The sequence below is a fragment of the Aquila chrysaetos genome, chromosome 3 (genome assembly GCF_900496995.4).
Source record: "Aquila chrysaetos chrysaetos chromosome 3, bAquChr1.4, whole genome shotgun sequence".
NCBI classification, from domain to species: domain Eukaryota; kingdom Metazoa; phylum Chordata; class Aves; order Accipitriformes; family Accipitridae; genus Aquila; species Aquila chrysaetos.
The window spans coordinates 36,391,949-36,416,663 of NC_044006.1; the positions used below are offsets into that span (position 1 = coordinate 36,391,949).

Here is a 24,715-nt window from a genome sequence, read left to right on the forward strand (position 1 = left end):
CTATCGTGCATATGGGGGTAAGAATTAAGCAGATGATAGATAAACTGATTATAAAAATAGATAGGAAATAGAGGTTCATTTTCCAGTCCAACATGCTGCTGCCAGTACCGAAGCAAGAGTAAAACCATTACTCATTGCCCTGCGGGTGCTGCACCCTGCAATGAATGAGTACCATATTTTTAAATATCTAGTAACATCATGAAAAACTGAAGTTGAAGGAGAAGTTCAGATCTTAATTAATGAAACTGTCTTTCCTCCTTCGGTGCTGCCAGCCAGAAAAAACTGATTATATTTTAAACTTTCTGAAGAGGACTTTGACTTTTCACTTCTTAGGATCTGTCTGTGAAACCAAGAGTGAGGAAAGGTGTAATACAAGAGGCCGCAGCTTTACGTGCCTTCACCGCCTGGTTTCAGGTTAGTAACATCCCTCCGAAGTTTTACTTTCAGGGCAGCCCTTACCCCTGTATTCTTTCAGCCTCCAAGATTTTCTGTACTTTGAAGTTAAAAACCAAGTTAACCTTTGACCAAGAATTTCAAAATCATCTGACGGAAAGCCCTTCCCTTTCTGCTGCCTGATAAATGAAAAACTGTCCTCTGCTTATAGGACTCAAAATGCCTCTGTAGGAAAGACCTGAGGCTCTGTTAATTCTGAATTGCAGTTTTTCTGGATTATTCTTTTTAGGAGGAGGCACCCCCGTTAAGTGTTTGAAGCAATTCTTTGCTTTTGACCTGCAGAATAGAAAACTGGGCAAAAATAATTAGAGCAAAAAATGTTAGTAGCGCTGCTGTGATGTGAGGACCTTACCCACAGCTGGGGTCTGCCAGGTAAATAAAAGATTGCTCTCAGCGTTACTAGCTTGAGACCTGTCTGAAATAAAAGAAGAAAGCAAACCCAAAGAAAACTAAATGGAAATACAGCCCCGACATGTTTTTTTGTGCCGTAATGAGGAAAAAAATTCGCTTTACACTGAGACAGCTTAAGGGTTTTTTTTCCCATTGCTTGTCTCATTCAGCATCTATTTTCTGAAAAAGGGCAGAGCATTGACCGCTGCTGGTTTCACAGTCCTCTCCAGCCGGTGGGCATAGGCAGTCTTCTCAGCCCCTGTACGAAATCTCAGCGGAAGACTGAGAGCATTGTCTGGTATAGGGTAGATGGTACATTTTGTATATGAAATTCCTGTCACTGCTCCCTGCATGAGCGTCATGAGGTTTCTGAGCGAGTCTGTTAGCGGTTTCACGGCTTTCTGTCCTCCTCGTGTGATGCTTTTCCACACCACCTTCTGATCCTGTCCTGGGGAGCTCACAGGCACGCTCGTGTGCTCCGCTCTGTCTGCGGAGGGTTTTGTGTCAGGGGAGAGCTGGGCATCCATACCGCCAGGTGAGGCACCCCGGGGTGCTCCGGGACCTAGCACGGCGGCCGCCGCCGCCTTCAGTCCACCCCAGCGCTCCTGCCAGAAGGCTTCTCGCGGAGGCGGCTTGCCGTCAGACGCGCGCGGTGGCTTCAGCGGCGTGCCGTTCTTCGAGAGGGAGGGGGGTTTCCAGGCTGCATCGCGGCCTGCGGAGCTGGGTGAGCGGCCGGCGGCCGTCTCGCGCCCGTCGGTAGCCCGGCAAACTCTGCAGCGCCGTCCGTGCTTATGTGCTGTGTGCTTATGCCTCAGGTTGGGAAAGTCGTCAGAGGTCCGGCTCTGAAAACGTCGGCGTAGGATGGTTTTAGTACCCTTTCAGGAGGCGATACGTACCTGGAAGGGACGCTCTGTCTAATGCAGGCAGCGTTGTTTATTGTGGGATACACAGTGTGGGAAAGCAGGCATGACATCGACTATCTGTTAATATCAGGATAAGGCAAGATCGGTCTTTTAAGAGAAATCATAAACATGTTTGGCATATATACACAATAAAGTGCCTCCTGTAAGACTCATTCTTCCAGTGTTGCCTAATCAATATGGTATGTTGTTTTTGAAGGTCTGATTTCTTTCATGCTTTGCATCTCCTTCTGGTACTCAGATGTCTGGCTGATGAGCTCTTTTGATGCTATGTGCTGTATTTATAGCCCTTATGAACTTGCCTTGCAAAATCACTAGATTTTAATCACTCGCTTCTTTGAGTACTGGATCTTAAATATGCAGACTTGTCGGCACTTAGAGAGCTTTATTTGTCTATCAAAATACATTGAAAACAAGTCGGTCTGTTGGAGCTGGCTACCTTGAAACGGTTAGGATTAAGATACCAGCTTTACACGGCGGCAGCACTGAGGTGGAGAACAGTAGATGGACAGAAAGATTGGGAAAGAATTAACTATCAATTTAAGTATCTTGGCGTGATAAACTGATGTTTTACTAGAGTGGGTCTGTCATTACCTGTTTTGCTCTTTCTGCGGGCAGTTCCTGATCTCTCTAAGTCTGCTGCTGAATGCCATTTTTAAAATCTTTCCAAGGATAATTGCTGCCACGAAGGTAAATATTCTCATGTTCTGTGTGACACCTGGGTTATAAAAATGGTGATGTCTCTAACTACCCATTTCCTTCCTTTTTTTCACTTTTTTTCCTGAAACCTAGAAAAAGAGGTGTTAGGGAATGACACCGGTAAATGGATTGACTGTCCTTGATTTTTGAAATCCCACCTTTTCTTTGTGGAATTTCCTAGATTTTTTCTTTAACTTTTAAATTACTTTCTGTGGAGAGTTAAACTTCTCGGGGAGGTTGTTGGACATAGAATATGAGCCATGCTGAACTGATGTCTGCATGGCAACATAAACACAGAATGGAAGAAAACAGGAGTTTTAGAAGGAATTTCAAGAGTCTGGTAAGTCCCCCTTCTTGTGCTAGTAAACTATCTTAAAAATGGAGAGAAAGCTGATAAGGCACTGTGTTGGAGATAGGCAGTATACTGTATAAAAGCAGAAGTTTAGCTTTCGGCTTACATAATAGACGGGGAAATGTCACTGCAGATCATACTAGTTGCACTAAATGCTTGTCTATCAAAAGCAATTGAGTTTTTTCGTGCTGTGCTGGCATATAGAGCTGCTGTATTCTGTGCTGTAAACCAACACAATTTCAGCTACCTTGAATTTTTTTTTTTCCCCGAAAGCCTATGTCTGTCAGTCACTTCTGTCAGTCATTTTACAGAACTTGCTAGGAATTACGAATATAAAAGTTGTGCAACAAGGAAACGGGCTGCTGTGCCACCAGTCTCTGCTTTCCAGTGCCTTTTCACATGAATGCAGGATTTTGTGTTGTGCAACAGAAGCAGTCATACACAAACCCGGGGTAAAGCAGAATTGAAGAGTTTTGAAATGTCAGTTCTTCAAGCCTTGTGCAGGTGAACTGCTACTTGTGATAGTTTTGCTGGGTAAATTTTGGGGGATTTTGACTCTTAGCATTTATATTCAGTGGTAGAAATATGGTAAGTTTAGTTTAAACTCCTAGAGGCACAGTGTTTGAAGTGGGCTGATGTGGCATACATACCACCACATCAAAAAAGTAGACAAGCTTTTGTTACCACTATTTTGATTTTTCTTCTAAAATACAGGCAGAAGTTGTTGAATTTGTGAGAAATCTAAAATACGACTTTTTTCGCCCATTTAAGAAAGAGGCTTTTGTGTGTGTGTGTTTTGGTGTTTTTTTGTTGTTTTTTTTTAAACTTGTAATTTGAAAATCTTTGCTGTGGTGTTTTGTTTTGTTTTAGGAAAGAAGTCAACCAAAGAACCAAAGTGGGCTTTTCATTTTCTCCAAATTATGATGCTGCACTGATAATAGTTAAAGAATGTATTTTTTGCTGGTTTTTGATACTAGATACAGCATCTTAAATTTTCAAAAGTGACTCATGATTTGGCTTAAGGCCGTTTTAGAGTGCATAACCTAAAACATCTGAAAGATGGTATTCAGTTCTTACTGGAAACAAGGTTCCATTAAAGACATTTCAGTTTGTCAGCGAAATGCCCAGGCATCCAAAATCACCACTCGTATGTGCAAATATAGCTTATTAGATTTCCTTTCAGGCTGTGATTGAAAGCTTTTCATAATTTGAAAAAGTTAGAAGATTAAAAGCAAACAAATTCTTACATCTATCTGTAATTACATAATCCAATGTGATGTGATGATATTATAATTTATGATATAATGTAATTTATTATAAAACAATTGCATTATTGCCTGTATTCTTGCAAAGGGAAGGCAAGCAGGAATAACTGATGGCTAGACACCGTGTTAGATTTTGCTAATTTGTGTACTACAGTCAGGCAGATGGTGTAGTTGCATAGCTATAAGCTATTATGATCTTGGTTTCCTAAACTCTAGACAATTCTAGCTGGATAATAGGATCCTCTGTAATTTTCTCTTTGCAGTCCTAACGACACTGACTGATTTAGTGGCTATTTCTCCTTTTTTGCTTTTAGTTGGTGATGGAGCTGCTACAAACAGGTGATCAGGCAACAGCAAACATCAGTTTGTCAGTCTGTGATTCCTTGGGGCTGTAGTGGGGGGAGGCAGCAGGAAAGAAGTTGCTGAGTGGCCTGACATAAAAGAAATGGGTAAATCTTATGGAGCAAAATGTAAAACCTAGCAAGCGTTGTCAAAACAGCAGCACCAAAATCAAAAGTGCCACTGAAGGGCAATTTATATATTGATAGGAAAAAGCAGAGTGCTATGTTTATTCCTGCCAAGGAGACATTTTTCAGATTTTTGTCATCAGTAAATACCTGTGAGGACAATCCGAATTGGTACCTTGTCACCAAAATACATGTACGAAGACAGTCCGTAAGCGTGAGCCTGTTGGCGTGTTTCATTCACAAACGCCGGCTGTTTCTCTTCACTGCTAAAACAATGGGGAAAATAATTTGAAGGTCGTAAATAAAAAGGTCTGATTTCAAATAGATGAGACTATCACAGTCATCTTTTGTGTTTACAGCATCACTTTCAGCATAGCATAGAACGAGAAATTAAAAAATTATTTAGGAGTTTACCATGGATGCATCCTATGGGACAGGTTTACAGTTCATTATAGTTTTGAGTGAAGAAACCAGGTAAAAAATGCAAGGAAATCTAAAATGGTTCCACGAAACAGGCAGATATTCATCAAAATAACCTGATAATAACTGTCAGCATTTGGTGGAAAACATGTTCATAGTTAATCATTTTGATTCTTCATCGGTGAGGAAACCACAGAATATTCTGTCCAAGTTGTTAAAGATGCCATCCAAAATGTCGTCCAAGATTTTGATTAAAACAGAGTATGCCTTTTGCACAATGAGATGTTATGGCTGGATCTAATTAACGATGAACAATTGGAACCACAGGAGAACAAAAAAAAAATATGATTCAGATAAGTTAGAGAGCTTTTCCATTACATAGTCCATATGACCAATCCCAAATACGAAAGTCATAGATCGATCCTGAAATGAAAAAACCCAAACAGTGTTGAAATATTACATGGAACAAAAGCTCTTCTGGTCTGTAAAATGAAAAATGCAGATTTCTACTCCATTGTAGCTTAGCTGCAATATTCAGTTGCTTTGTCATATTGTACTTCTGATACATTTGCAGAAGAGAATTCCTTCCTTGTAAACAGGAAGCAAAACAAGTATGGAAGCCTTTTCTGAACAAATTAGAGAAAAGAGATAGTAGGATATTTTGTGTCTACTATTGCCTATGGACATGGAATCACACATCAGAGTGATCAGGCTGGAAGACTGTGAACCTCTGCCTCTCCCCCATATTCTCTCTGGGTTGCTTCTCTCCCCCTCTCCTCTACCAGCGGGCTTTGAGCATCTCTTTTCGCCACCAGCTTTACGATGATGTGGAAGGATAGTGGAGGTGATGCTACCCATTGCTCCCTCCTGTCAAATCAGGACCACTCAGCCCCCGTGCACCATGGGTTTGCTGCACGTGCCTCGTACCACTTTATTTCTCCCTGCGCATTCCTGACGCACTGCCTTCCCGCAGCCCTGTCTGGTTCAGGGATCAGTGCCAGAAGTCAAAACATTGTAATTAATATATTGAAAAAAAGGTTCTATATGGGGGACACATTACTCGTGGTATTGATGTCTGTTGCATTGGATCTGGATTTCTCTTGACCATCTAATTAATCATAGTGTCTGTCTCCATCAAAGCAATTAGCAATAAACTAGTGGGTTTTTTGTCATATGTTTTGGTGTGTTGAAGGGTAACCTTAAAAACCCAATACATAATTCTGCATGCTACTGCCCACCAATAATTAATTATTTAGAAAATTTAAACCATGGTAATGAATCACTGATCTTAGAGAAGAGGTTTGGGGAAGTAATTCCAGTTTTATTTACTGTAGTTTCTTGAATAACAGTCAGATTGTCCTATTTTAGTTTGACAATAGGCCAGTAGGATCAAAAGGATCTCCGGATAACTTTATACAAAATGTTTTGACTTTGTTTGTGATTCCCACCTCAATGTTTTATTGTGAGGAGACGTAGAAATGTTCCTGACTTAACAAGAACAGAAATTGTGGTAGCCATCGATAACTAAATAAAGAATGTGCACCATATTGTAAAATAACTTCTCAGCTATGTTCTGCTCATGGAATATATTGAAGTGAAACCTGACATCCTCTTTAACCACATCCTCAGACAGTGGGATGCTTGAAGTCATCTTTGCTTTTGTGTTTCTCTAGTCTTGGGACAAGCTGGCTGGCGGTTTGCTTCAGAGCATCCTCAGACACAGCTGTCACTGGTACGGGTCCCCTGGGGAATGCGGTGCAGCCAGCCACAGGTCTCTGGTGCTCAGGGAGCGCCTGTCCTCAGGAGGCTGCTGGTGAAACAGGAGATCCAAAATACTGGCTGCATCCACCGTGGGTCAGGGCCTCCCACTCCTGTGTGTCCACGTGCCTTTCTTGACCAGATGGAGCAGCGCAAAAGCAAGAACGTGGTCTTTGTCCTCGGTGGTGTGTTGCTCAGCTGATGCAGTGGCGTTCTCGTGCCGGTGGCCTGATCTGTAGCCGGCGTGGGCTCATTGGTCAGTTGTTCTGGTCGTGCTCATCATGCAACCGTGCGGCTGCTTGGCATCGGCTGGTGGGGACTGCAGGCACCACTTTTTGGTCTCTGCTTTCATTTCGCAGCAGCTGACATGCTTTGGCTGGTTGCTGGAGTACATCATCTACCTTTAGTGTGGTTTATCGCTTTGGGCTCAAAGTTTGCTCTGCTCGTTTATCATCATTTGCTAACCATAAAACAGGTATACGCTACCAACTTCAGCCTACGTAGGACAACTTGGCAGAGACTGCAGGCATCCTTTAGGGATGACATGCATTTAAAATCCCTTTTATGGTAACGTTATAAAAGGATCCTTAGTGTAAGTGGGGATAATGCTCAGAGGATTTCTTAAAAAAAATTATTTTGCGTGTAGTATTTCTTTTAATACATCCTTATGCATAAAACCTCTCAGTATAATTACAGCTTTGTAAATCCCTATTATTTGTTCTCTATTTGTAACAAAGGATTTGTTTGTTGAGTTACAACTGCAAATACCTCATAAACCCAGCAGCTGAGTATTATCTGTGATATACTGGGGGGGGGAAAACAAGCAAATACCACTGTCTTTCTAAAAGTACAGAAATTTAAGTGAAGCCTGTTTTGTGGAGCATCCAAAATGGGGAAAATACCACTTTCCCCTTTCCTGCTAGTTCTGCATGCAGACATTTTCAATGTGCTTGATAGCAGTTTTGAATTGGAGTACTTTGATAGATTTTTTTTTTCTGATCTCCTATGGTAGAAATAAACATAAAAGGCAATCGCAACAGATTGGCTTTGATACATTACTACAGAGTTACTAAACAAATGTCTAAATCTGTCAGTTTGTCCCCTAATCGGAGTTTAGCCCAATTCCACCTTTCAAAAAAAACGTGGAGCTTCAGCATGCTTGACCTTAGCTCCGGAAAATAAAGCAAATATCATTTCTTAAGGCTTTTATCCTGTTAGCTTAGCCAGAAAATCTTGATTCAATAATATTTTGAATTTAGTCATAGTTGGTTATCACTAGCAAATTATGTCATTGTCACGAGCAGTGTTTACCACCACCTCTCCACAAATGATGAAGAGAAGTTAGGCAGCTGCAGACACTACCTAAACGTAACTGTGTTTTACTGAAGATTTATATTTGCTGTATATACTGGGCATAGGGAGACATTTTCCAAAGCCCTTCTTAGAAATACCGGTTTCTATTTCATTGTCTGTTTCTTATATAGGCAACCAAAACTGCCATTTGAAAAATACTTTCCAACAGAATTGCTGGCCTGATGATTATACAGTGGTGTTGTACAGTACTCCTTAAAATCTTTACTGTATCATAAATAAGAAGAAATTACTCTCCTCTCTAAGCTTGTTTTCACTGACTTTCAAATGGCAGATTTCCATTTTATTTATTTATTCTTAGGGTGTATTTCATAGCTTTCAATTGTATGCAGAGCTTAAGGACATATTCCTTGCTCAAATCATGCAGTTTGTGCCACAGTTCTGAACTGCATTGGGACGATTTACTGGGACATGTGCTATACATGGGACTTAAATGAGGGCACATGCCATACAGATAGAAAAAAATAGAAGAAAGAAATGTAAGAAAAAAAAAAATCTTCAAATCGAAGGTAAAGCAGGTAATGTACTACAGACTAGTTCACTGTAATTTTGTTTCCCCATTAGATGCATGCATTAAAACTCTGCTTTCATAGAACTTTCTTGCTTTAATTTTGTATGGAATTACCATGAGAACTGCATTCCAGTGTGCAGATGTGATGGTTGTCATCCACCATCCCAAGCAGAACATGGCACCACCAACTTAGTTATTACAAAAAGTATTGGGGAAAAAATATGCGTTCTGGATGTATCATGAGTTGGAGGCAGCCAGGCTTTAAGCTCTGCGATGGGTTGGGACTGGCACCCTGGAAAAGGTAACATAACAAAGTCTGTCATTTTTTATTCCAGGACTCAATAACAACATTCACTGGCTGGGGATATTGTGCAGCAATATTTACTGTACATTCATCCTTGAAGATAATTGCCTTTTTAATTCTGCCATCCCATAGAAGACAAACTAGGGGCAATTAAGACAACCATAATCATTCTCATGTCAGTGGGGTGATTATAAGCAGAAAAATACGTGCTTTCTGATGCAAGGTTTGAAGGTCCAAGTCTTACTTCTGCTGTAGTTTATGCTTACTTAGACATACGGACAGTGATTAAAATGAGGCATCTGGTGTAAAACAGTCTGAATCTAAGGGTGAAGTGTCTCACCTTGTTTTGGCTGTCTCAGCTTGTCTTCTCTCTGGGTTCCTCTTCAGTAAGCTGGAGGAGGAAAGGAGAAAATTGCAGGGTGCTGTTTGCACCACCAGTCTCAGAAGTGGTGACTTCCACCAGTAACTGCAGTATATGGTTAAACACATGTGAGATGAATACCCCTGAGTCCCCAAAACTTTCCATTTCACCACCTTCATATGTTGCATTTAAAGCTTGAGGGTTTCCCTCAGATTTGACTACTGTTAGTTTTTTGTGAAGTTTTGGGCAATACTGGGAAATGTGATGAACGCTGATAGTTCAAAAATATGTATGAAGGCTTGTTTTCAACATCCTGACGCCTTTCATAATTGGGGTTTTGATTCTAGACAAGGTTTTCAAGCCTAAGGTGAAATGGAAGGTTTCTCATTGACTACAATGTGCATCACTGCACTTTCGGTGGCACTGGGCCAGGCTCTACAGAGATGACATCCTTAAATACCTTTCAGAGGGAGAAAATAATTTAGGGCGTATGATTGTGTTATGCACAGAGAGAGTAGCTGCCCTTTTCTGAGATCTGCTTAGTTCTCTTGAATTCTGTGAATCCCTATGTTACAATAATACATTAGCTTTTCCTTTTAATGGCACAAATAATATATTTTTTTAAAAAGAGTAGAGAAATAAGTCTGAGGATTTGAAACAATTATCTTTGGTACAGGTTTTCTTTTAAAAGTAATTTATCTTTGTCCTTTTTTAAGTTGAGGAAAATTGTGACATCAACATTTATAATGTAAATAAAATGTACTGTATTAGAACTTGAAGGTCTACTAGCCAAAGTATGTTTTAATCTTGTTACTTCTTCATTAAAACAGGGAATTGTAATGGAAATGCTGCCAAAACAGGACTACAGACATTACTGTCTATGGACTCACCATTTACTGGAGAGGATAATAGCTTCTGGACAGTGTATTCATAGCATTTTCAGTAAAGCAGCTGTGAGTTTTTAGCTCCTTAGGATGGCCTCAACAAACATACAACAGTAGCAATGGTGATTTATGTTTCCTCTTTATTCATCCTCTGAACAGTTGAGTCAAGCTACCTGGCTGAAATCTAAGACTTCTTAGACCCAGGAGGAGGAGTAGCTTCCAAAAAATCATTGAACTTTATGATTTCTATGACAGCCAGTCATCAACAGCAATAATGAATGGTGGGTGAAGAAAGAGGAATGTGCCTGGGCATTCGGCACTTCCCCGGGGAGAAGGCCAGACATGAGACTGGCTCTGTGACTGGTCATGCCGGTGGGGCACCAGACCACATATTCCTTTTGCAGTTGACAATTATGTGTAGGCATGTATAGCTGTGGGTGGGGTTATATGCAGTTTTTTGGCAACAATGGTCAGTTTTTAATCTCTACATACGCTTTATATGGAACTTTTTAATGTGTTTTCTGCCTTCCAGCTGTGATCTTGTGTTTGCTGTCCAATCTACACATGGGCTTTCTTCTAGCCTTCTATCCTGCAGAGAGCGTATACCCACATGATAATTATGATTAGCATTGTACTGGTAGTAAACATGTTCAGGATGCATCTGTAGGCCCCGGAGTTCAGACTGTGCACACAGGCCTATCTACTGCCTTGCGAAGAGACTGAGTCTCCCCAAGGAAGCACCAAACAATCCAAGCCATGCTGTGTAGAGTTTCAGAAATGAAAATGCCTGTCACAGATTAGACTTTGGCATGCTGCAGTCATGGCTTTTCACTCTACAAAGTGCATGGCACAACTTGCTAACTACTGCGAGTGCTGGAACTGTGAAATCAAATGGCCTTGTGTCAAGACTGGTGGGGCAGGAAGAATTAAATTACATTTCTATGCCAGCAGAGTTCATTGCATCTTGAGGAAGAGCTTTGCTGAGGGAGGTCAGCAACATTTTCTGTGTTGGTTTGGGTTTTTTTCTGAGTTCGGTTGGTTTTGTGTTGTTGTGGGTTTGTTTTTTTTTTCAGTGATGTGCATTTTAATTCTTACTGGGAGCTGCTAAACAGCAGAACTGAAAGCCAAACTTACTGGAGTGGCTTTAGGAATGAATTTATCTCCTGGTGGGAATTCTTGGTCCCCCACCTCTTTCTTTTTCTTTCCTTGGCTCTGTTGGAATGAGAACTCGGTGGCATTTCCAGGCCTGGTTGGCTTTCTGTGATCTTTTGTGAAAAAGGAGATTGTAATTGCTTTTCTCAGTCAGTCTCCTTGTGGACCTCTGAACACTAGAGCATCCTGTGGGGACTACAAAAGTAAACTGAAGCAAATTCTGCGGTGATGGTGCATCTGTCTAGAGGACAGAATAGAATTGCATCTTTTGATAACTTTTAAAGAACTTTTCCCCCTAGTTGTTTCTTTCTAAATGAAGATGTCTGTGATGGATTTCAGGAGCCTAAAAGTAATTTTGAATAGGATGAATGGGATTTTGTTGGATAATAATACATGTATAAGAAGAAAAGTAGTGCCCTCATCCCTAACGTGATATCTCTTCAAAGACTTAGGCAGAATATGTAATTTATATCTAGATTTGATGAAGTCCACCTGAATGCCTTTTCTCCTACCATGTACTGGATAAGTGCTGAATCATTTGGAAATAACTTGTTTTAGCTAATTGGGTGTATTCATTATAGGCATCAAACCCATGTTTTGGTTAATGGCAAGGTATGTTGGTGTATCTTAAGCTTTGCAATTTCTGCTAAACAGCATACAATAGCAAAGATGAAATAATAATGACTGAAACAAAAAGGAACGCTTTTATATGTACAACTCCATGCAGTCAAGAATTTTCTAAGTCTGGTAAAGGAGGAAATTTTCATCTATATCTATTCTGCTGTCTAATCAATTTGGCAGTAGTGGTTTTCTGTGGTTTGACTGGAGTTGGTGGTGAGTCTTCTTTAAACAGACTCACGAACAGCATCAGTAGCAAAGTACGTTGTTAAAGCAGTATCTGTCAGTAGGTTTTTCGAGTGTTGGTATTTACAAAACTGATTCATAAGGAGTTCTGAAAAACATGGAGCTTAAAAAGATTTATGATTTTTTTTGTATCTGAATTGAAAGGAGAATGGTAAATACCTTGTTGAAATTACAGAGCCTTTGTCACTGAGTGTGGACAGTTGTCTGCTTAGTTTAACTTAATTGTAGTGATGTGCTTTTGAGGCAGTCTGCTAGAATCCCTCCGGAGTACATCCAAAGTTAACACATTTGGTGACTGGCAACAAGTACAGTTTTTACTGTAAAGAGGCATGTGCTTAGAAAAATGACACATCTGAATATTGCAATGCAAATGTCTTCACTTTTTTTGGTAGAGATCTTCCCCTCCATCTAAGCAAGGAGGTCATTAAGCATGAAAGCAGTGCAAGCAGTTAACAGGAAATACTGTATTTTTATGTGAAAGCAGAGAGCCCACGTGAAACTCTTTGCCAAGCTGTCAGAGGCAGATAAGGCAGGAAACCTGACAAGTCTTCTGCAGGGACCGTTGAACGCTTGGAGCCCTACTTACCCAGTGGGGTTTCAGGCACGCTGGGGTGGAGGTTATCTCCGCTTGGATAGAAGCCAGATCATCTGAAGATAGAGGGAAGCTTCCTGCTACCTGATGGAGAACAATAACGGGCCCTTCTTTCTCTAGGACATGGTCCTCTTGGACAAATGTCTACTGAGACCATCAAGCTAGAGCCCATGAGAATGTATGACGGCAGGTGCTCGTGGCCCTCATTATAGCTTGTCCTGTTATCAACAGCTAGATCAGATAAGGGAAACTTACGCAAACTGTTTCTTTAAGCATGCTAGGATTTTTTTTTTCTAGGAGTCATAAACCCTGCCAAAGTCAGCTTTCATTCTTCTTTTAAAAGTACGTAGGATGAGTTAAATATGCTTCAAAGCAGCTTGTGCTGTGAGTGTTTTTAGCATAGAAATACTTTGCCTCAAAAGCTGTGGTTCTTGTCACAAGTCCAGGATGACTTTTAGTCTTAGACTTGCCTCTGTACCTGCTTTGTGGTTAAAACAGGCTATCCTGTAAGATATTCCTTTCCCTTCCCACAAAGATCCATTCTGGTCCCATAAACTTTGTGCTGTGGACCAGTCTAGTATTGGGACAGGTGAGTAATAAAGAATCAGAGACATAATATATCCTCAGTTGCACTCTGGCTAGCTTCAATGGGTGTTTCGCATGAGAAAAGTAAGAAGAATTTGGCTCATGCTGTAGTAAGTCCCACTCAATCCTATTGAAACCCTGTGCAGCATCCAATGATACAGTACCTACTGGTTCTGTCCCTTGATTCCTGCATACAAAACCTTTCTTAAGTTATCCCTTGTGGGTGACCCACACCTAAAGCCAGACAGGTAAATGTGAAGTCATCTGGTGCTGATGCATGTTTTAATAGCTGATTATCAGAAAGAGCTGTAGAAAATTACACCTGTGAGGTTTTTATAGATTATACTAAGTAATGAAGTGACCTCATAGTTACTCCTCTTCCTTTAAAGGTGTATGTGTACAGATACTCCACTGTGGGAAATCAAACATTGCAAATGTCAGCTCTGATGAGCTGATTCATAAAAATGAGATCTCGTGCCTTTTCTCAAAATGGATGGTTAATCTAATGAATTTCTGCACTTCAGGAATGTCTCTTTTTAAGTTTACCTGTTCCATTTCTGAAGTAGGCTCATTTTATAGGTCTCTCATAAAATACCAGGTGAACATACTCTAAATTAAGGGAAGAGGCACTTCCACTTAAGCTTCGCTTCCCTTAGATTGGCGGATTCACAGCCATTCCTAGAAGATTCTGTAATTAACCCCTCTGTCCCCCAAAACACAGTATTTTCATTGTAGAGCAGAGAATTCATGTCTTCAACCATTGCATTGATCACGTGCTTTGAGGCCAAACTTCGAATTCGTCCTTGGCAAAGATGAACAAGGTCTCTCCTTGTTTTCCCTTCATCTGTAAATTTCTAACCGTACTGACTGATGGCTAATGAAGTGTACAGAAAGTGCTAGAGGTTGAGATGCTTTGCCTGTGACTCAGCTTGATTTTTCTCTGCTTTTCAATAAATACCACTAATAATTGTCAGATTTTATTAGATTTGGCTTTTTGTTTTCTATTTCATGCTGTGTATTGTGCTAATTGAGAAAATGAAATAAGATAAATTGTGATTCTGCTCTTGCATATATTAGTGGCAAAAATTTCCCATTTAACTTCAGAGTTACCAGAATCCAATTCCAAATTGTAATGCTGAGGCCTGCAAATAGTCCTCCTTGGTTGTAAAGGACTGAACAAAAGTCCCAAAGTAAAGAAAGGTTAATTAATATTTTTGCAGCCTCAGAAATCATTGATTGTTCTGAGTCATGCCAGAACTTTTTCAGAATAGTCTTAAAGCTTTTTTGTTTTTCAAATTTCGTGATGTACATTGGTAAGCTATTGGCAAATGTGCCATTTAGAATGGCTTAGTTGAAGCACATGTTTAATGAAATGGCTTGATGCTTTCATTCTTCTACAGCCACTGCTGACCCTACCTGTTTTGGGATTGAGTAGAAAATAGCTGCCTTTAAAAAAACCTTCCAGGCTGGGAAACTCTTTGAATGGGCGTACTGCAATGCAAGTCCATCTTATAATAGAAAATATTAAGTGTCCAATAAAAATAATAGCAATACAAATACTGGTCATAAAATACTGCTTGCAGTGAAAATAAGCCTATAAAGTGTGCCTAATCAGCCTGCAGTTTAGGTGATGAATTGACTAGATCATTTGTTTCTATTGATATTTCCAAAGCATTTGAAATGTTTGTTCAGAACAGCTAGTTAAGATAGTAAATAAATAAAAGCCTCCACCCCAGAGTGTTGAGAATGATTAACTCTCCAAAATAATGAAAATTTATTTCAGTTATGTAAAAAGAATCCCATAGTTTTGGTGTTAATTGAAGTGAAACTTAAATAATAACTTCAGAAGGTACTTCTTAGCAAATGGATCTTTAATACAGATTTCTTTACTCTTTTCAGTGAAAGAACAGAACATGAAGCTCTAAGAAGGTAAGATTTTTTTTTTATTCCACTTTAGTAAGATATTCAAGTTAATTGGAGGTAATTTTTAACAAATATGCTCAGCATTTCAGAGTAGATCCTAGACATAGTGTGGGTCAGTATGTCAAAGCAGAAAAAGAAAAGGAGACAGTGTTGCAGAATGAGTGTAACACCATTTAACTATTTTTTATTGTTACTAAGCCACTATTTGGTCTTTTAATCAAAACAAGATACCTGCATAGATTCGGAAACTTCTTTTTGCCTATAAGGAATTTACAGGTAATTATTTTTCAGCAGACTTTATAGTTTTCTCTACTCAGTCAATTAAAATCTTCACTTATAAGGAGAACTTTTTTGTAGTTGGAAAATGAAATACTAGAGTATATGCTGATAAATTAAGGAGCTTTGTAGCAGATTTTTGGGTTTTGAGATGTGGTGGTGGGAGTTTGAGTTACATAGTTAAATAAACCTATCTGTAGAGGAGGAGTGAACCTCTTCTAGGAGTGAATATTTCCTCTTCTATATAACATGATTCACACTGCATTCTGGAAATGGATTCTCTATGCATCTGCTAGATAAGCAAAAGGCAGAAGAAGGTCTTTCAATATGTTACCAACAGCAAGGGATGTTAAAGAAGGGGAGGTGGTTTTTTTTTTTTATTTCTTTCATTGCTAGTGAGGATGCTGACATTCATGTGCTGTGTTATCTGTGAAGCAGCTATGTCAAATAACATAACCAGGTGTACGACAGAAAGTTGTTCTGACAGGCAGCTGCAGTATGAACCTGTTCAGAGCATTACAGAAATATATAATTACTTTTCAGTCACAGGTAATAGTTTCAATTTTAATAGCCATTCACAGGATACCGAGGAAGGGAAGTGTTATTGGTTACTGTTTTCCTTTCCTCCCATATTTGCCTGTTTTGGTTTTTATCGGTGGTGAAAGTAAAAGCATGCAGAATTGTTAGTTGGATTTTGTGCACCTATTTCAAGTCAAATGCCTTGCAAATGGAGGTGTCATTAAAAGCAATGTTTTTCAAACCTGCTGACATCTTAAACCAGTAAAAGTTGATACATCTACGTAAACTGTGTTCCTGATTTGCAGAGGGACATCCGTGGAATAAGGAAGAGGAAGGCTAAAAAAAATAATCAGTTAAGCTATGCAAAATGTAAACTGTTTGAAACCACAAGTGAGTAGAAATGTGAAATATTAATGGAAAAAACAGAAGTGTTGTGAAAAAGTAATGAGGTGTCATATCACATTTTTTTTGTTGTGGAAAATTTTAAAGTGATGTTGTAAATAGCAGACAATCTAGCTTTGCATATTCTTGTTTTGTGTTAGTACATGGAAAGTATGTGCATGTATTTGTAGTTACAAAGGTGTGTGCATATATAATATATCTCCAAGACAGCAAGATGCTCCTGTTCTGCACCAAATCAGTGTGCAGGACTGAAAACCCTTCTGGAACAGGGCTAAGGAAGCTAAGGAACTTTATAATGTGTTGAGAACCACATGGGTAGTACAGGGATTTAGTAAATGCCAGAAGAAATTCTAGTTCTGAGCAGTCTTTGTACACTGATCTCATCAGCGTCCGTGATCCAGGGAGGACACAAGTCCTCCTTCTGTCTCCTTACCGGGATTCAGGCATACAAGAACTGGGCAAACGTTGCAAAAACGAATTAAGCTCACTCTGTAGTTGATCACCTAACACAAGAGAGCCTTATGTGGAGCCTCTGAATGCTACAGTAATATAAATGTCTAAGTAATATGCCTAAGTAATATAGCATGACAGCAGTAGTGGAAATTTACTCATTTTGTTTCCCAGAGTCACAACTGCAAGTATTTTAGGGTACATATTGCTCACTCCTGGATTTCTGCCTTGGCAGTGCCTGCAGAAGTACTGGGTCATTCTATTAGCAGGATTTTTATGTGATTCTGACACATGAGTAGTAGAAAACCACCTGCCATCAGCCATCTATTTCTTTGTGAGTTAACTATAGTATTTAGTAACTGCCGGTCCAGTTTGAGCTAGAATTTATTAGTTAAGTTAAAAATCAAACTCTGCAGATCACAGTGCTCTTTATCCCAAATTTCCATGTCTTACAAGTGGGTGACCACTATGAAAGCTGGAAAAGCTTGATAAAGAAGATGCTCAGTGCCTTCCCCTACACTTGAATTGACTTTTCTCTTTTAGTCTCTATAGTCAAAAGCTATCTAGAATATCATCGCAGCTGCTGTGCGTTGGATTCAGGAATCCCTGTTTTGATTTGCCAAGCAGGCAAACTATTTATCTCAGGTAAGAGAATTTTGAGGTGTGATGTGGTTAGTATCTAAAAGTGGCTGTGTAGGGCGACAGGATAGGGCTCCAACAGACAAAAACATAGCAAGATAAGAAGGAGGAGTTCACGTTGGAAATATGATACCGTAGGTGTAATTAACCATTGGAAACGCTTAGAAAGGAATGTGGTAGATCACTGGGAGTAATTAAATCAAGATTAGATCTCCTTCTGAAATATCTGCTAGTAGAGTTACAAGTTCTTGTGCTTTGTAAAGAAATTGCTGCGTGAGGTATCACGGCCTGTGCCAGGCAGGAAGTCAGACCAGATTATCATAAGAGTTCCTTCAGGCCTTTTAAATCCACATCTCCACCAACAAAGGCTCTAATGTGGTACAGGCAGCCACAGGATTTCCAGAATCAGAGCTGGAGCAGGTCACTCTTGTTTCAGTGGTGAAAGGTTAAAAAGTCTGAGCAGCTCCTTGAAGAAAACGCGGTGGTGGGTACCGCGCCGCTGAGTTTGCAGGTTCTGTGTGCGGCAGTCGTACAGAACTGAGCCCATTTCTGCTCTTGTCTGGTCAGTCCATAGATACATCTTTCTTCATAATCTTCCAATATTTCGCCTGATTTACTTAGTAGCTTGCATTTTGTATTGAGTTCACTGAAAAGTAGTAATTTATCTATGATGTTTATTGGCTCCCTTCTGTGCTGTAACTGAAGTCCTGAATGAATTCAGAATTTTCTTCAGTTATTTGGTGAGCATAGTGCCGTCGTCTTTAACACAGGATCTTCTATAGCCAGCCTTAATATCCATATGAGTAGAAAGGGCAGGGTAAATTTTTAGCAGATTATGTAGAATTCCTAGTATAAAATAATCTGCTTTCCCCAAAACTGAAAACATAGTAACTTGTATGCTTGCTTTGGGACCTGCATGGGATACTGAGAGAGAGTGGAGGACACTCGTCTTTCAGTTCTCGTCAGCTACAGGGAAGTGCATCCTTGTTTTACTGGGTAAGAGGCAGCAGATCCTTTCCATAGAAAATATATAAAAATGATTGATCAAAAAAGTAATTTTATACTAGAAGAAACACAAAACACTGTGTTGAACAAGAATAGCCCTGACTCCTTTTTGTTACTTTGATAAGCTCATTAACTTCAACGTCCAAAATTAATCAGGAGTTACTCTGCAAAATCTTGCAAATGGAAAAACCCATCAACTTGAGCTCAGAATTATGTCATCCTACTGCACTTACTGCACATAGCTTCTGTTACAGGAATGTACAATGTAACTCCACAGTAGTATGACAGGAGCAATAGCTGAGTTGTGCTGGCCGTATGCGTGCATAAAAAATTATCCAGGAGAGTTTTCGTGTAATTCTGTCTCTGTTGAGAGACCTGTGAAAAAGCTCTTCTGTAAAACTTTAAGAAACTAGAACTATCCAGGGTGATTCGAGGGTGAGCCCAGGCATATCAGAGGATTTTGTGTTCCAGGATGCCTGATACCCGACCTGCTGGCAGGTGGTGGGCACTTGGTACCTGCCTTGTCGTTCCTGTACTCTGACCGTCCCTACTGCTCTCCCTCCCTGGACTAACGTGTATGTATGGTTTACACATGGCAGTCTAAACCTGAATTGGGAAAATTACTAGACTAAACCAATAGGAAAACTAAAGTAGAGAGAGAAATATCCTTGTGTTTGATAACCCAAAGTAAGGTGGCTGAGATAAGTAAGTCTGTGTCCCTGCACATGGAGGCCACACCTGCTTTCATGGACATCCAAGAAAAAGAGAAAGGTGAGGGAGGGCAAGAGATTGGAAAAAGGTAAAAAATGGTGTTGTGGTTTAACCCTAGCCAGCAACTAAGCACGACGCAGCTGCTCACTCACTCACTCCCCCCCCCCTCCCCCCGCAGTGGGATGGGGGAGAGGATCAGAAGGAAAAAGGTAAAACTCATGGGTTGAGATAAGAACAATTTAATAGAACAGAAAGGAAGAAACTAATAATGATAATAATAACAATAAGAAAATGACAATAATAATAAAAGGATTGCAATATACAAAAAAGTGATGCACAATGCAGTCGCTCACCACTCACTGACCAATGCCCAGTTAGTTCCTAAGCAGGGATTCCCCGCAGGCCAGCTCCCCCCAGTTTATATACTGGGCATGACATCACATGGTATGGAATACCCCTTTGGCCAGTTTGGGTCAGCTGTTCTGGCTGTGTCCCCTCCCAACTTCTTGTGCCCCTCCAGCCTTCTTGCTGGCTGGGTGTGAGAAGCTGAAAAATCCTTCACTTAGTATAAACCCTACTCAGCAACAACTGAAAACATCAGTGTGTTATCAACATTCTTCTCTGCTGAACCCAAAACATAACACTATACCAGCTACTAGGAAGAAAATTAAATCTATCCCAGCTGAAACCAGGACAAATGGGTAATTACGCTTGCTAGTAGGTAAGGGATTCACGGCTGTGGTGAAGTAGAAAGGAGAGACGACTTTGGTTAGTCAGGAGTCAAACATGTTTGGCTAGTTGCTATGCAATAACAGTTGTGACGTTTTAGCATGAAGTTTCTTATGCACCATCTCTCTTGAAAATATATTACATACCTATGGTTTTCTCAAATTCCTGATAGCCATAATACCGAGTGTGGAGAGTATTTAAAAACAAACTTCAGGATGTCTTTTTTTCTCATGTTTTTGCTACCACTGAGTCACTCTTAATGGATACTTCAGTTCTGAAAAGGAGTGGAGGAGCCTGTGCCATGGAAGAAAATTGCTGTCTCCATTAGTAAATGTATTTGAGCCATCAAATTGGTGCTGTTTTCTTCCACGTGAAAGCTTGTGGCTAAGTCATTTAATGTAAAGAAAAACAGTCCTTGATACCACAGAAGAAACGCCTCTACTGGACAGTGGTACACAAGGCTGCAAAATTGACTTTGGTTATCACGAGGAACTTCCGTGGCATTTCTTTCTGTTTAGGCAATGCTGTAAAAGCACTCCAGATGACAAAAAAGAGGAGTTGTGTTGAGGTCTGGGGAGCTACTTTGGCTCATTTCCAATGCACTGCTAGTCCTGAATTTGTTATTTATATTGAAGAACGGCACTTGCTTTAAAAGCTCAATTTTACTGCATTTAAAAGCTATTGAATCTTGTTTCCTGCACTTTGTTTCCTTAATAATCCCTGTACAAGAATCCATGATTTTGCCTGGGTAATTCGCTGTTCTCTTCCAAGAAATAAATATACCTTTTTTAAAATTTTTTGAATTCGCATGCTGGGTTGGAGCACAGTTTAGTGTAAAGAAGTACCCTGGTGCTTATACTGTGCTCGCAATGTCTGCTCGGATGAGAGCTAAGCATGCTGTGCTCACTGTTACATAACTTTGCAAAAAGTGTCAATTCAGGGAAATTCTGCTGCCGTGAGAGAACGGGAGCATCAGGAATGTTCTCTCCTGCTTAATGGAAATGTGGCTTTTGGTGACTAGTACATTTAAAAAATAGCAGATTGTGTATGTGCTCATTGACAGAGTCCAACTTGAACATCGCGGCGATGTTCAGGGCAGCAGGTCCTGCTGTTTGCTGCAGCCCTGGGAGGATGGATGTGGCTCCGGTAGCGGCAGGCTGGTACGGCACATGTGTGGCTGCTACCAGAAGGGATTTGTAGCCGGACAGTGTTTTGTTTTGAGTAACCTTTAAAAGACTGCTTCTGAAAAATTGCCAGGTTGGCCAAATAGATCGATTCCCGTCAGCAGGAGAGACAGCTGTTCTTTTGGCTGCATCTCCTTCATTTGGATGTGCGGGTCATCCCGCTGAATGGAGTGGGCTCCTAAGACCTACCTGTGGAGAAGAGAGGCAGTTAGGACAACGTGCACTGTGTCAGAAATTCTGTTCGTCTTTTGGCATTACGGAAATGGCCTTGGCTTCTGGATGTGGTGGAGGGGTAGGTTGCTAGTCTGATTTTTGTACCTTTGCCATTTCGCACATAGCCCCTCTATTTCAGCCCTGAGGGATCCTCTTTACAACAGAATATTTCAGATTAGTGTATCCTGCTACTAGCACTAGCCAAAGCGCCCCTCCCCCAATATACATTACTGTGAAAATATGGATAAGAAGGTAAATTAAAGGTTGGAAAAGTCAATGTTGGCTGAATATCATTAGTCCTAGTCTCTCTAAGCAACATGTATCCATTCTCTGCCTTTTTGCCCACTTTCAGGGTCTGAGACTCCATAGAAAGCCTGTCTAGAAGCTGCTGCAGATCTAAATGGTGTTAGCTAGATTTGCTTCTAGGTCATTCTCATTCAGCAGCATCCTCAGAGCAAGCTTTGGTTTTGTTGTTTCAATTTTCTCATCTGTGGCTTTAATCCAGTGCTCTTTCTTTAATCACATCCTATATACACTTGTCCTTTGAGTCCCACAGCTCTCCTCCTCTCCGAGTTTAGGGTCTCAGTTGTTTGCACTGTTGTGCAGGAAACTCTGTGAATGATTTAATTTTGTCAATTGAAGGTAAACAGACAGTAAAAACATACGCTGGAGCACAAAGTGTTCTGTAATCACTTATTTGACAAGTGCAGTTTAATTATTTAGCATAGCTTGTAAAAGTAATGAAGTCGTAGTAACATAAGACTTAGCACTCTCCTATTAATTTTTCCCTGAGAGGTGGGAAAAGACTGCTATATTTTTGTGTGCAAACTGAGAGCGTGCAAACTAAGGAGATTTGACTGAGAATACGTAAAAGGGGCTGGAACCTTTCAGTGCTTCTTAATAGTTTCACTAATGGGTAGTAAATCCAAGAGCATCCCACAGTTAGACAAGATCCTGCCTGTGTTGGCAAACCAGAAGATGCTGTCTGATGCTTTGCCAAAACAAAACAGTTTTCTTGGCCCAGCTGTATTTTTATTGAATGTGTAACTTAGTAAGAGGAAAAGCTGTAAGTCGCAGCCTTGCTGAAGACGTATCATTCAAAATAATTTTCTGTAGCATGATAGATTTCATGTTGCTACAAAATAAATATTTAATCAATGCTAATATTTTTGATTCCCTCAGGCAGCGAGAGATGTAGAAGTTCTAACATTTTACTCAAGTAAGTGCAAATGCAATCTAGCAGGAAGTTCAAAGTAAAATGCATGTATATCCTAGAGTTGTTTTTTTAAATGGATTTTAGGTGCAGCCAGCCAGGATTGATGGCTGATTTTGTTCGTGACAGAGAACAGTTTATCTCCAAGTTAAAAAGCCCTCCTCCCCAAAAAAATGAACTGCAAGCCAGCATGCCTATTTGATTGATTTGAGTTGTATGGTGAACTAGATCAGTTAAAATTACACTGAAAAAAAAAAGAAGAAATACAGCCTCAAATGCTTTGCTTTTCAGTCACAAAGCTGCCTCAACCATGCCAGCCCAACTCAATGACTGAAGGGGACTGTCTAGTGACTCTCCAGAGTCGCACTTACTGGTTAGTTTCTAATTCCGTGATGTTATGTGATATACTGGGCTCTTTATTCAGGGGCTTCACTTGCGTAGTACAAAAGGGTATTGTGCGCAGGGAATATTTCTTATCTGAGCTGCTCTGTGAAGAGCAGCAGCAGAGTTTGGCCCTTGGAGGGCACAAGCTCTGTGTGGGCTCTGGGTACCACTGAAGTCGGAGTGCAGTTGAGGGGTCAGAGATGACTTCCTACAAAAGCTGCAGCTCCCACAGTCCTCATCAGGCAGGAGGATGGGAGATGAGGACTTAAATTTCTTGTTCCTACTGCGTGTTTTCACTTGGGATGATTTTGTTTGTGCAGAGGGAGCAAGGACTAAATGGGGTGTACTATATTTTTCCTTCAGATGTGAACTGCTGACTGAGGCCCCTTCTGCTGTTTTGCCTTTCTACTCAAAAGTCAGTAAGAGCTCTTCCCTGGCACCATGATGGGCAGACCTGTATTTGTAATGAATCAGTCTCGAGACAGTCATCGTACTTGCATTTAAGAAAACTTTCAGGACACAGCTGCTCATTAATGCTCTTTCTCTTTTGATCTGTTAGAAACTCGTTCGTATCCTTCTAGCCATCAGCATCTTTCATTGTCCTTTCACAAATTAATTTAAAAACCAATTATCCCTTCTTTGATTTAATAATCACAGACAAAAACCAGAGGTAAAGGTAAAATAATAAAATTTCAGGGAAGGGAATTGTATGTTCTGAACTTAGACTTGAAGTGCATGTGCACTTCACAGAAAGGCAGCAGGTTTCCATAAAGGTCACCTAGAAACCAAGGAAAATGTTCTCTGCCATATCTGACTGTCACCATGGAAAAGAAGTACTGAATTTTTGCTGACTGTGAGGATGTCAGGTTAAAACGTGTCATAGTCATTTAGTTATAGTAGATGTGTAGTACTGAGAGAGAATCCTATTGAGCAGTTATGGCAAGTTTTGACATTTCTGACTTCCTTTATATGTATATATTTTATATATTCTTTTATATACACACCATTAGTCTTCTCACCCCCTGATTGGGGCTGATTTAGAGAGCCTTACTTTTCACCGTTACAGAGCGGGTTTGTAAAATGTAAAGACATACAGGATAGTAAAAAAATTCAATGTAGAGCCACTTTAAAATACAATGATGGTACTAAGCCATCAAGATTTCTGGATAAGTAGCCACAGTGCAGATGTTCACTAGCTCTGAATTTCTTGAGATACAGGAAGTTGTGTTTTTTCTGGCCAAAATTCCATATCTGAAAATGAACTGATTGGAAAATACTGGGATTTGTAGGAAGAGCTCCAGCTTGGCTGGCAGCAAAAGCTAAGTGAAAATGGCAGGGAGCACTGACTTCTTTCAGCAACCTGTCCTCGGTGGGAAAATGGCAGGCTGACCCTGATGCATTCCTGTTCTGTGTGGGTAGATTCAATGTTCTGTGTTTCCAAAAGTTGTCTAAAGGTAAAGCTTTTACATATAGGAAGAGACAGAGGTTAAACACGAGACTGCTGTAAAATGTATTAGCATTCATAATTCTGTTTAAATTTTATTATTCCTTGCTTCCTTGAAATAAAATTAAAACAGAACCTGCAGTCATTTCTTGTTTTTATGGGATCCTAAATACTGGTTCTGATTGACATAGTATCGGACTCATTGTATCAAAACCTTTTAGATCCTCTTAACTTTTTCTGCCTGCCTTAGAATGCCAGCACAGTTCACTCCAGCT

At 40.2% G+C, this 24,715-nt stretch overlaps 1 protein-coding gene across 11 annotated transcripts in view; it reads left to right on the forward strand.

Annotated features, from left to right (window-relative positions):
* THRB (thyroid hormone receptor beta) overlaps window positions 1-24,715 on the forward strand; it is a 177,829-nt gene that overhangs the window by 30,538 nt on the left and 122,576 nt on the right. For 5 of the 11 annotated variants that reach the window (XM_030008212.2, XM_030008208.2, XM_030008213.2 and 2 more), the window contains exon 2: window positions 15,248-15,277. The exons of 4 other annotated variants lie outside the window; for them this stretch is intronic. The gene's annotated coding sequence lies outside the window, so the exon portion shown is untranslated. Of the gene's footprint in view, window positions 1-364; window positions 415-15,247; window positions 15,278-22,598; window positions 22,619-24,715 lie in introns of those variants that run through there. 2 more of the 11 variants (XM_030008210.2, XM_041122418.1) reach the window with 2 other exon arrangements.